This window comes from Leuciscus leuciscus, assembly GCF_965113295.1.
Source record: "Leuciscus leuciscus genome assembly, chromosome: 11".
Lineage (NCBI taxonomy): Eukaryota > Metazoa > Chordata > Actinopteri > Cypriniformes > Leuciscidae > Leuciscus > Leuciscus leuciscus.
In genome coordinates this window covers 23,809,701-23,822,836 of record NC_138735.1, presented here as the reverse complement: position 1 = coordinate 23,822,836, position 13,136 = coordinate 23,809,701, and the positions used below count along the sequence as shown (strand labels likewise).

At 41.8% G+C, this 13,136-nt stretch overlaps 1 protein-coding gene and 1 long non-coding RNA gene across 2 annotated transcripts in view; one reads left to right on the top strand and one right to left on the bottom strand.

Annotated features, from left to right (window-relative positions):
- The window catches only part of LOC309509691 (eotaxin-like), a 243,725-nt gene that overhangs the window by 162,655 nt on the left and 67,934 nt on the right, over positions 1–13,136 (top strand). The gene's annotated exons all lie outside the window — the stretch shown is intronic.
- LOC309509400 lies at positions 1,058–3,716 on the bottom strand. The gene is made up of 2 exons (XR_014209892.1): positions 3,582–3,716; positions 1,058–1,404 (listed from the first exon to the last, which is right to left on the bottom strand). It is a non-coding gene; the product is annotated as an uncharacterized lncRNA (long non-coding RNA).

Genomic DNA, 13,136 nt, shown 5'->3' with positions numbered 1-13,136 from the left:
TATGGCTTTGTGGTCAAAGCATTCATTCTTTGATTATTATATTACATATGTTATTTGAAATATCATAATATCATAAATATACATGAAAGTATATATTTTTTTATTTAGTTAGTTATAGTTAACTTTTTTGCCCTTTCTTACTATAAATAGTGTGCAATACAGAAATCAAATTCCCAGTTTTATCATTTTAAAAAATTTATTCAATAATAATTCCAAAATAATAATACATTCATATGCACAATATATTCATTTTATGACATTGTATTTTTATTTATTTTTTACTATAAAAAGTTTGAATACAAAAAAATACATTCTTGATAAAAACAAAATAAAATAAAAATCTTCTCAAAAGAGAGCTGAATTATGTTTTATTCAGCATAAAACAGTAAAACATTTGACTTTTTATATCATAAATGCAGGTTTATATCAGTTGGCACACATTGAACATAAAAGCAACATAAATAAAAAAAAAATATAATTAAAATGTTTTCTTCTATTTGCGTCCCTTTCTTTTTCCATTTTGGCTTGGTGAGGCTTTTGGATCAGAGTTTTGTTTTGACATTTTTTTCTGGTCCACCATTCTCATAATATCTTTGATCCACTTCGAGTCTGGTTTATAACACTTTGCTCTGCCTCTTTTAGTCCTCAAGCTAGAGAGATAACAAAGGGGGGGTTGAAATGTTTAATTCAACATGACTTGAGTGCTAGATTATACGTTTTAAAGCACTGTAAGATCCAGAAGATGTTAACTTTGTTTTTAACTGGTTCAAATAAGGTCATGTAGAGAGATGTTCACTTACATAATGGCATCAATTTGGCAAACTCCTGCTTTCTGGACACTATAATCCACCACTCTGTTTTTAGGTATTCTGTTGTTGCTAGCCTTCAAACAGCAAGAATGCTGTCTTGTTTCTGCCAAAAAATAAATAAACATTAAACGGTCTCAAAACTTCATAAATAGTTTCCCACAGATTTGTTCAAGTGTTCACATTGAAAATACAGTGACTTTTCCCCACCTTCATGACTGGGTAGCAAAATAGGAAAAGTTCAAACTCACCTGCAGTGCGACAGAGCAGAAACAGCACCAGGCAGAAAGAAAGATAGACAAGCGACCTCATCATAGCGACAGACACTGACTGAAACTACTCTTTACACAACCTTTTTATTTCACACTTTCATTTCCTCTGCTCTTTTGTGCACACACACACAAACCTCAACCCCCTACTCTGGGGAAAGTGCATGAGTGAGAGAGAATGTGTAAGAGAGAAGCAAACCTCCATCCGATGAGTGGAAAAATACACTAGTGATGATCTCTCGGTCTGGGTCTTCACCCACATAGCTCGCCACAGTGTGGGTGCATGCAAGCCTACTGTAGATGAATGGAGTTCCATTGCAAGAATAGGCCTACATGCATAGACGTTGGAACAGGGGGGGTGGGGGGGTCGGCCGCCCCCCCACCACCCCTTTTCCCCACCCCTCTAGGGGTCAGCCAGCTGTTTTTTTCGTTGTTTTTGGTTTCCGTTTTATATATACAGAATCTGAATTAAATGTGTTTGATTTAAGCCTACATTTCAACATTTTGTGTCATAAAATTTCTTGTTTTTAAGCCTTTCGCACGTACGGTCACACCGTTGTGATCAGTCTAGGCTGGTCCCTGGAGCGTTTCACACCGGTGTGATCAGAACGGTCAGTGCATCACATGATCAACTGCTAAATTCAAATGTTGAATTTAGCCAGAGACAGGCGCGCTCAGAGCTGTCATATATCACAACTTTTCAGTGTTTTCAACCACATACTGTTTATTTTAGGTTTCAGACATATAAATTCACATAAGTAGGCTACTAAAAAAACAATACATTTAGAATTTGTAAAATACACACTGATGTCTATGCATAGACATCAGTGTGTATTTTACAAATTCTAAATGTATTGTTTTCGGAGGTAATAATAATCCTTTCCATTATAATTCGACACGTTTTATTCATCAGATACACATTGTGTAAGTAACTTTAATGTTTACTCTATTCTTCTCCCAGTTCACCAGCCACTTACTTTTATGTATTTCGGGAGAAGTGGATGAATGTGAAATTTACACGTGTTGTAAATCCAACAGATCCGATTCTCTGAACTGCGTCTGCGGCACAAACTAACTAGAGGTCTGCACGGGCTTTAAACTGAAGCCCGAACTCGGCCCGTACCCGCGATCATTTAACCCGACCCGACAATTACATTTACATGTTAAGCCCGAACCCGACCCGAACCCGAGGTCCACTCTGTTTCTCACAGCAAATACCATTTTTGCAATTATGTTGTATTTAATGATTGCTTGAAACGGTAAACAAATACATGTAGGCGCAGCGGCCCTATAAAACTTACCAATCACGTAACTTTGCTGTGGTCGAACAGGTGTAACAGTCACACATTTCTCTGGAACTCAAACTTTAAACTTTAAAAAGTTCACGCAGTGTTGCAAAACTATTTACACAAATATATCCTTCCCAGTATGAGTTATGAAGTAAGAGAACGGCGTCGACAGTTGATGGTTTCAGCGCCGTCCTCCTCTGATTGAAAGTTAGTCCAGCTGCACTGAAGTTTCTCTCGCTGCTGCTGCTACTTGCAGGGATGCTGAGGATACTACGGGCCAGTTTTGACAGTAAGGGGACAATATATATATATATATATATATTTGAGAGAGAGAGCCTGTGTGTCTGTGTAGCCAATGTACATTGCACATCTGCGCACGCATTTACTTTCTCTCTCTCGCGTGCCAGTCACCACAACACAACAAGCAGGCAAAGCACACGGCACGCAAACTATATAGCCTATTTAGTTTTTCTTAGTTACAAACCCGAACCCGACCCGAACCCGAGGCTGTTCATTAAACATTAACCCGAACCCGACCCGAAACCCGCACATTTTTCGGGACCCGTCGGGCTCGGGTCGGGTAGCAGACCTCTAAAACTAACACGGCGGCGCCCATCGCGCATACAGCTCAACTAACGCGATCGTTATAAAGGTGTTTAAACAACAATACACTTCCACTTGCATATATTTGACAATCGGAATATCAGATATTTCATGCCATAGCTAACACATTTGTGAATATTCTGAATAAAAAAGGAAAAATGACATAAAAGCAGATCATCATTCATTCAGCGCTGTTGACTTTAGAGCGCTCCGTGGATAGACTGAAGGAGTGGTCCGTGGAGCTCGCTGAACTCCAGACACACATGGCCACGTTTTCTGCGCGTTTATGACCCTGCTCTGCGTAAATGCATTGCCTCTTTTGACGCGTTTTGACATAGATTTCATTGAAGGTAAATTGGAGCGGCCACACTGAGCTGTGCGTAACGCCCACAGACTTGAAGTGAACGAGACAGAGGCTGTCCGGTAGCCTACTGTCTGAAATGGTTAACTCTGTGGCGATGCATGTGCAAAACAGGTTTAACTAATCATAAAGTCAATCAGGATACATAACACAGGCTACTATAGGCCTACACTAACACCCCCCCCCCCCCCCCCCCCCACCTCCCTCAAGAATCCCGCCCCCCCCTCTCACAATATAGTTCCCACGTCCCTGCCTACATGCCCAACAGAATTGCTCAGTTTTATGGCACGTGAGAATGCATACAACTTTAGACTTGCTTTATTTACAAATGAAATGCTTCACATAAAAATATGTATCTCGTGATGCTATACTCCACCAAAAAGACCATATAAAATACGGATTTTTTCTCCATATAATGGACTTCAATGGCAACCAACCATTTGAAGGTTCAAATGTCAGTCTCAATGCAGCTTCAAAGTCTCTACACAATCCCAGCCGAGAAATAAGGGTCTTATCTAGCGAAACGATCCGTCATTTAAAAAAAATTTTTTTTAATAAATTATTATATACTTTTCAACCACAAATGCCCATCTTGTACTATCTATGAGATGCGCCACGCATTACGTCATCACGTTGGAAAGGTCACGCGTGACATCGTTAAACATCCAGGATATGCATACATAAGGACCATTTTAAACAATAAACTGACACAAATAACTTTGAAGTCCTCCTACTCCAAACTTGTAAACACTAGGTCGGTACTTCCGACAACGTCACGCGTGACCTTTCCGACGTAATGCGTGGCGCATCTCATAGATAGTAATTTTTTTTAGAAAATGACGTGGGATCGTGTAGAGACTTTGAAGCTGCATTGAGACTGACATTTGAACAGTAGCGCGGGAAGGGGGGTGCTGCGGGGGCTGCAGCCCCCTCGTCATAGCATCAGCACCCCCAAGTGGGGGGCTGTGGACTAACATAATATTGTACTTTAACCTCTTAACCAGCGCCCCTATTTTTGAGAATTTTCTGAAAATGACATACCCAAATACAAATGTCTGTAGCTCTTAAACCCTATGGTCCACATTTATAACTCTGATCTTTTTTTAAACTAGACACTTGAAACTTTGTTACAGAAGAGTCATATAAACGTGAAATAAAAATAAATAAATGGACAGCGTTAACTAACTCTATTATGCCTAATGTAGTGAGTGTTCAAGCTACGGAGAAAATGAAATAAAGTTTGAATTTGTCATGCTTTGTTCCGATCGGAGCACGTGAGCGGAGAGCGCATTTCTGAATATTCCGCTCCCTCGCTCATTCCGCTCAGGGTCGCTTCGCTCGCTCAACCCAGAATGGCCTGCTGGTTCGAAAATATGTGGAATAAGGGCTGCCTCCGACTAAAGTTTTTTTCTAGTCGACTGGTAGTTGTTCATTTAAGCCATTAGTGGACAAATCGCCCCTTTAATTGTATTACTTAATATACAGGATAATGAGCGTGTAGGCCTACATAATATAGCCGCGCTCAAGCGCACGGCCGCACGCATAAAGATTGCCACAAAGAACCGGCAAAAGTATGAATGTGTCAAAAATAGCAAGTAGACATTTAATTGTTTATTAATAAACTGGTGTTTTCTGTGTCGCTGCAAAGATGAAGTTGGCGATGCGGACTCGCCATGAACGCCAGAGAGAAATGCATGTGAAATGCACATTTCATATGGATTACATAATCAGGGTGTAGCCTATTTCTTTTCGTTTTGAATAGTTTCGTTTAAAAGTAGACATTTCAAGCTTTCTATAATAGATAGACTATATTTCTCAAATCTGTGATGCACAAGCTGAGTTTCGGCGCCCTCCAGTTCACGTGCAATGCAAGTGATCGTGCCGGCGTCTTATTACACTGTCTGCTATATATTTGCTTCTTATTTATTAAATACAGGCAATTGGTTGGTAAAATATTGATCAAAATTAAGATACAATTTATACAAAACGAAAATCTTTTAAAAATTGTCTTTCTACAAAACAAAACTCAATGAAGTGGTCAAAATCATGTCTTACCCACTCCATGTCTCCAAACATATTGCGCATCTCATGATGTATCTTTATCTTTCTCATGCTGCATATGCTCACTTTCATAATCAACATTGATATGTTATAATAGCCTATAATATTTAAACTAAATGTTTTCTTTAATGGCTACAACACATATACAGCCCTCAGCCCCCAGCCCCCCTCGCATGAAACAGCTTCCAGCGCGCCTGCATTTGAACCTTCAAACCGTTGGTTGCCATTGAAGTCCATTATATGGAGAAAAATCCTGGAATGTTTTCCTCAAAAACCTTAATTTCTTTTCGACGGAAGAAATCTTGGATGACATGGGGGTGAGTAAATAATAAGAACATTTTTATTTGAAAGTAAACTATTCCTTTAAGTGCCATAGCCACTGTTACAAGTGTTGGAGACTCAGATGCTGACAAGCTGCCACGTGTCCTTTTGGCAACTGCTCTCACAATGTCGTAACCTACCCAGCGCCCCAAGTAAACTCGAGGGGTGGCATGGATTTGACTCTAAATCCAGGATAGCTTACATCACATATCATACATTCATCATGTAACGCCCCCTTCCTGTCAATGGGAATTTTAATGGGTGACGCCCAAGTTCTTTAGTATGATGGGTTTAGTTTAATTTGTGCTGCTATCTATTAAACCAAAGGGAAAATTAAATGTAAATCACCACAATACAAAGAATTAACTCCAAATAAAATTTAATTAATTAAAATAAATTATCTATCAATACTGAGTAAACAAAAACAAAAATATCTTTGATACTGTTATCCTTTTCAATAAAGCTTTTGTCAAGATAAAAGTGTGTGTCCTTTTCTCTTTCAAATGAAATTCACATGTGAATCAACAATCAATAAAATCAAAGAGACAAATAAAAGTTTTCAAACAAATAGAATAACCTCCTAAGCCGGCAAATAATACTTTAAATACCCCTTAGTTTCTGTTGCAGGCCTGTTCCGCTGCTTGGGTTCGTAGAGGCCAAAAAACACACGGCCGCTTCACTCAATTGAGCCACAAATAAAATAAAACAAAATAGGTACCTTTGCTGAAGATTTGGATCTATTAAATCACGATCGGTCACAGTCCATCGGGCTCCTAACCGGAATCCATCTCACCGTCGCGAGACGCACTCAACAGCCGTCAGTAGTGCGCCATTCATCCAGCGGCTCGGACGCTTTCCAACACGATATCTCGCTCCGTTCAGCAGTGCACGGGACTCCAGTCACCAAAGTCTCCGAAATAACATCCGTCGTCGTTCTCCTTCACAACAAACGCGACCATAGACAGTTCACTCCGAATGTACTGGCTCGCCGCCAGCGGTTCGTCCGTGCAAGTCTGTGACGCACTTTAAATAAACTCGAACTTCGCGGTCACGCTTAACCAGCAGTAACTCAGTTCAAAGTCCACTCTAATATCCTTGAGATGAACTATAATGCATACATTTTTATTCACAATTCACACTTTCCAGAGAGTTGTCTCGCCGACATCCCACATCTGTCATCCTTTCTATCTCGTGCATTCTCTGCCTCTCCTTCCGCTTCTCGTCCCGCCCTTCCTCATATCTGATAGGTTATTATTCACAAAGTACCCAATCACATTATAAAGAAAGAAAAATAACAGGCCCTAACAGTTAGGTTATCTCTAAACACATTTTTCCACAGTACATTTAAACCAAACTTTATACATTTTTGTATACAACTTTGTAGAAACTATTTAGATCTAAAACCTCTAACAGATTCCCACTTGGGCTACACTCTCCCGCCCTTTAAATGGTCCTCATGCCCCATGAGACCTAACACCTATTAGATGGGAATTCAACCTATTTTAATTACTATTCCCCTATGAACAATAGTCAAGGGATGATCTGTAGTATTCCCCAACTCATCGTAAGTAAGTTTGAGGACAGGTTTCACTTTCCTTTGAGATCTTCTAGGGAAATTCACCTCAATTTGTTCTTCTACATCATTCATTGAACCATCTCTTTCTAACTGTGGGGGTTCTGGGCTTCTCTCATGCCCACCTGTTTTTTCCACATCCTGAAAACCTTCTACACCATTGCACAAACCTACAGTATCGTCTGTGGTATGAATTTCTCCAAGTTCTTCTTCAAAGGTCTTGTTCTCATTTGTTTCAGGAATTTGCTTTTCAAGAGTCTCATGACACTCTTTTTCATGACAACATGTTTCAAACTCATTTTCTGTCTCACTACTCGCTTCATCATCTCTTAGACTCTGTGATACAGAAAAATGCATGTTATGACTGCCATCATAACGGGTACCTCTCTGTTGTCGGGTCATAAGCCTATTCATGGAAGGCAATGGGTCTTCCTCTGGGGAGATCCTAACCGTCTGCCCAATCGGCAGTAAGTGATCTCTGTGAAGGACTCTTGAACGACCCATGCCACTCTCTGGCTTGACAGTGTATACAGGCAAATCTTGGTATTTATTCACCACCACATATGGCAACTGATTCCATCTACTTTGCAGTTTATGCTTTCCACGAAGACCAAGATTTTCCACTAACACTCGGTCACCTTTAGCCAACGTCTGGTGTCTTACGACTTTATCGTAAACTTTTTTGTTTCTCATGTGCACTTTAGTTGCTGTTTCTTCAGCAAGATCATAGGCTCGTTTCAAATCTCTTTTCAGTCCTTCTACATACTGAGAATAACTGACTCTCTCTTCCTCTGTCTCAAAACAAATATCCACCGGTAGCCTAGCCTTCCTACCAAACATGAGGTAATACGGTGAATATCCGGTGGCGTCACTCTTCGTACTATTGTACGCATGTACAAGTTGACTCACATAACGACTCCACTGACGTTTTTGTGTAGTGTTCAAAGTTCCTAACATTGACAGCAACGTTCTATTGAAACGTTCTGGCTGTGGGTCACCCTGGGGGTGATAGGGTGTTGTTCGGGATTTACGAATCCCTAAACTCTTCAAGAGTTCTTGGATCACTCTTCCTTCAAAATCCCGACCCTGATCCGAATGGATTCGGGCGGGTAATCCATAATGGACAAAAAACTTCTCGACCAACACCTTAGCAACAGTGACTGCTTTTTGATCTTTGGTAGGATATGCTTGTGCATATCTACTAAAGTGATCTGTGACAACCATTATATTACTGAACCCTGCTGTATCAGTCTCCAGTGTCAGAAAATCAATGCACACTAACTCCATAGGACCCCCAGAAGTTATCTGATGCAACGGAGCTGCCCTGGTACGAGTAGTCTTCCATGAAACACAATTGCCACAATTTTTCACATAGTTTTCTACCATCTGTGCCATTCGTGGCCAGTAGAACCTGTCCCTAATCAGACTCGTCGTGCGTTCCACTCCCAAATGGCCCAAATCATCATGTAAAGCTTTAATCACTTGTAACCGGAACTTGTCAGGTAACACTAATTGAAATGTTTCATTTCCTGATACATCCTTCACAACTCTGTGCAATAATCCATCCTTGATTTTCAGCTTCTCACTCTCACGCTTCATTAACATAACCTCTTGGGGATACTGACTCAAATCCGATGGCCACAAATCTGCACTCACAAACTTCTTAACCACTCCGGTGACATCATCCATGTCTTGACCCTTCCTCAAATCACCTCTAGTGAATTGTTCCAACTGCCCCATTCCAAGATTAGTTGCAAAAACGTATAGCTTAGGAATACCTTCAGCAGGCACCCCCAACCTGTCAACTAGTCGCTCTGCATTGGCTGAGTTTCTCAAATGGATACAATTGCATATTCCTTTCACCTCAACCTCTGAAAGATGTTTCCACATATCAGTATGTGAGTCATTCCAGCGCCTTGATAGTAGATCCGCATCAATGTTTGTATGACCAGGACGATACTTAACCTCAAAATCATAAGTCGCCAAGGCAGCAAGCCATCTATGCCCAGTGGCATTGAGCTTTCCAGTGGTCAACACATAAGTAAGCGGATTGTTATCCGTCACAACAGTAAATTTCACACCATACAAATAGTCGTGAAATTTCTCCACCACCGCCCACTTAAGGGAGAGAAATTCAAGCTGGTGAATATGATACCTCTGTTCGGCAGCATTGAGCCCTCGGCTAGCGAATGCAACGGGACGTAGCCCCTCAGGATACACTTGATTCAACACAGCCCCCAGCCCCTTCAGGCTGGCATCCACGTGCAAAACATATGGCCTCGTTGGATCAGCGAATGCTAATACAGGAGCATGAGTCAAACAGTCAATGATCTTATGGAAGGCTTCAGTGCAGGAATCAGTCCACCTAAGACCAAATGGTTCTGACTCATTATGGTAAGTTTGATCAGAGAGAGATTTTTGCTTTTTCCCTTTCCTAACCGGAGGATACCCCTTGGTAAGCTCAGTCAAAGGCTTAACTATAGCAGAGTAGTTTGCAACAAACCTCCTATAATAGCCACAGAAACCCAGGAAAGACCGGAGAGACTTCAGATCAGTTGGCTGCGACCATTTAGCAACTGCTTCAGTTTTATCTGGGTCAGTTGATACTCCATCCGCTGAGACTATATGACCAACATATTTGACCTTGTCCCGACATATCTGACACTTGTCCAATGAAACCTTGAGACCTACCTCCTCAAGGCGATCCAACACCTTTAGGAGTCTTTCCTCATGTTCCTCCAATGTAGCTCCAAACACAATAAGGTCATCAAGATATACTAGTACCTGGAGCAAGTTCATGTCTCCTACAGCCTTTTCCATGAGACGTTGAAATGTCGCAGGGGCCCCAGTAACCCCCTGCGGCATCCTCTCAAATTGATAAAACCCTAACGGGCAGATAAAGGCTGTTTTCTCTTTGTCTGATTCAGACATGGGTATTTGGTAATACCCATTTCGAAGGTCTAATACAGAGAACCAGCGGCTTCCAGCCAAACAGTCTAGAGCATCATCAATCCGAGGGGTGGTATATTGATCGGGTACAGTCTTGCTGTTGAGGGTTCTGTAGTCTATACACATACGGATTTTGCCATTCTTCTTCCTAACAATTACTATAGGAGAAGCATACGGGCTCCTCGACTCCTTGATTATCCCAGTCTCTAGCAAATCCTTCAAATGTCTACGTACATCCTCTATATCTGCAGGAGCTATCCTCCTTGATCTTTCACGGAAAGGCCGAGTGTCCGACAATCGGATACAATGCTCCACCCCCTTGGCTAGTCCCACTTCCCACTCGTGTACGGAGAAAACATTGCGTTTCTGCACCAATTTCTGTCTAAGCCTCTCTTTCCATTCCACAGGAATGGGAGAATCCCCAAAATCAATAAGGCTTGGATCTATCTCTTCAGACTTACTCTCTCTCATCGGTGGAACAGCCATGTCCGCGACTTGCACATTCCCAAGCAAAGCACCTTCAGGTATGATAACCTCTCGCTTGGTCTCATTCTGTAAAAGCACAGAGAAACTCTCTCCATTTACAGCTGACGCTAAAGCCACCATAGGTTGAACCATCAACCCTTGAGGTAGTGGGTTTACATCATCAGCCTCCACCAGAACTATGCCCTTTGTCACTGGTTGAGAAAATTCTGCTTGACAACTGACACAACAAATGTCTTCTGGTGGAATAATTACTGAGCCAGGTCCTTTCCATTTCAGCCGACCCACAACGTCATCCTCACCAACCTGACTCACCTTGACCGCAGTAGACTCAGACAGGCTATCTGGTAGAAAGCATTTTATATTGAAAACACGAACCAGATTGCTACCCTTCTCTTTGTCACAAAGAGCAAATAGTCTTTGGAACAAACTGGCGTTAGTCCCCAATATTACAGGAGTCTGATCAGGAGAATTTGGTCCAGGGCACACTAGAGCCAGCACTGACAAGGTTTCTAGAGTGCCAGTCAATTCTCTAGGAAATTGAACATCCACCACTACGTAACCTTGGTAGGGGTAACTTTCGTCACTAAGTCCCCAAATAGCCAATCCGGACACTGGATGAATAGGGATATGAGACAGATGTTTCTGGTACCATTTCTCAAATATAATGGTCACTTGTGACCCACTATCCAACAGTGCAGTGCAAGGTTGACCATTTACCTTCAATGTCACCGTAGAAACTGGTCCCACCAACCCAGCCGGAATTGCAACTGATGCTATATTCTGGACCATCTGTGTTTTAACAGAGCAGTGTGTTGTCTCCTTGTCAGGACCATCATCAGTAGTACTTTGTTTCTCTTTAGCTTTCCGAAGCGAAGCTATAAGCTTCCGGATTACCTTCCTTTCATTCTGTGTGGCAGTGCAATTAGTTGAGATGTGACCATCCTCCCCACAACGGTAACAAAAAAAATCATCATTCTCTTGGGGATGAGGTTTCTTACTGCCACAATCACTCACTCTTACTTTCACAGCAGTAGCGGTAGCAGGTTGAGCTGGCTCTCTACTTTCCAATGTCTTCACTTTCTGACTTAGTCTATCAACTTTTTTCTGTAAAGCAGAGGCTTCGTTTGCTTTATCATCCGATGTACACGGCCTAACCAATACTTTTGTGTTAGCACCTTCTTTACTGACTGAGCTGGACTTCATTTTCAATTCAGACTAGGGATGGGGCCGATCCGATCCAGTATCGGTATCGGGACCGATACCAGCGTAATTCACGTATCGGATTTTCCCGATCCAACCTGCGGAGATATCCGATATCCTTGAGTCATGTCTGCGCTTTAACGTTGTCTGCTGAAATGACTGCAAAAGTGATTCCCGCCGGCTAGTCTGCTAGCTGGCTGCAAACTGCGGAATGGATTTCCTGAACGGAGGCGCGGCTCAATGAGACACAGAGTTATGAGACACGCCACCGCTCAGGAAATCCATTCCGCAGTTTGCGGCCGCTGTGTGGAAATTCTTCACACTGGAAACACCGCAGAGCAAGACAGCAAAATGCAATGTTTGCAAAGCCGTAATTCAGAGCTCGTTGAAGCTCCCTCGCGTCGTACAACACAACGAATGCAATCAAACATTTAAAAAAGCACCACGTTACTGTGCGTTCACACCAAACGCGAATAGCGCGTCAAATTCGCGTCTGCCGCGTCTAGTTGGACGCTTGAATATTTTGAATCCATTCGCGCGCCCAGAGCGAAATTGACGCTCGTAAAAAGCAAAAGTTTGAAGCGAAATTGACGCGCGTCTGAGGCGAAATCCGCTTGTCTGTTTGCACATGGCTGATGTTGATCGAGCATTCATCGAGAGAGTTACAGCATCGGAGCGAGGATCACCCTTTAGACAGTGTGTGTGTGTGTAAGATGTTTACACTTGCACTTTTCTTATATTTCAAGACTCAAGTATTTGACATTTTGGGAATGTAATAAATATTGACATGACCTACAGTTGCATATTTGTTTTCAGAATGGGATTTTTCCTGTTAACAGGATTTACTGTTTTTCTGACTTCCTTTTCTGACCTTATACTTACCATACATGCATAAATATGTAGGCCTACATATCATACTTGCCTGTTGAGAGGAGTTTATTTCAGCATCATATAAAATAAACAATAATGATAATAATAATATTAAAGAAAACACAGCTCTGGTATCGGAATAGTATCGGTATCGGCCGATATCCAAATTCAGGTATCGGGATCGGATCGGAAGTGAAAAAATGTGGATCGGTGCATCCCTAATTCAGACATTTTGGCTTGCAGAGCCCTCACATCGGCTCTAAGCTCTTGTAAATCTAAATCAGTTGAAGAGACACAATCCTGTGCTCCAACACTCCGAACCCTTGCATGGACTTTGCGTCGAGACCG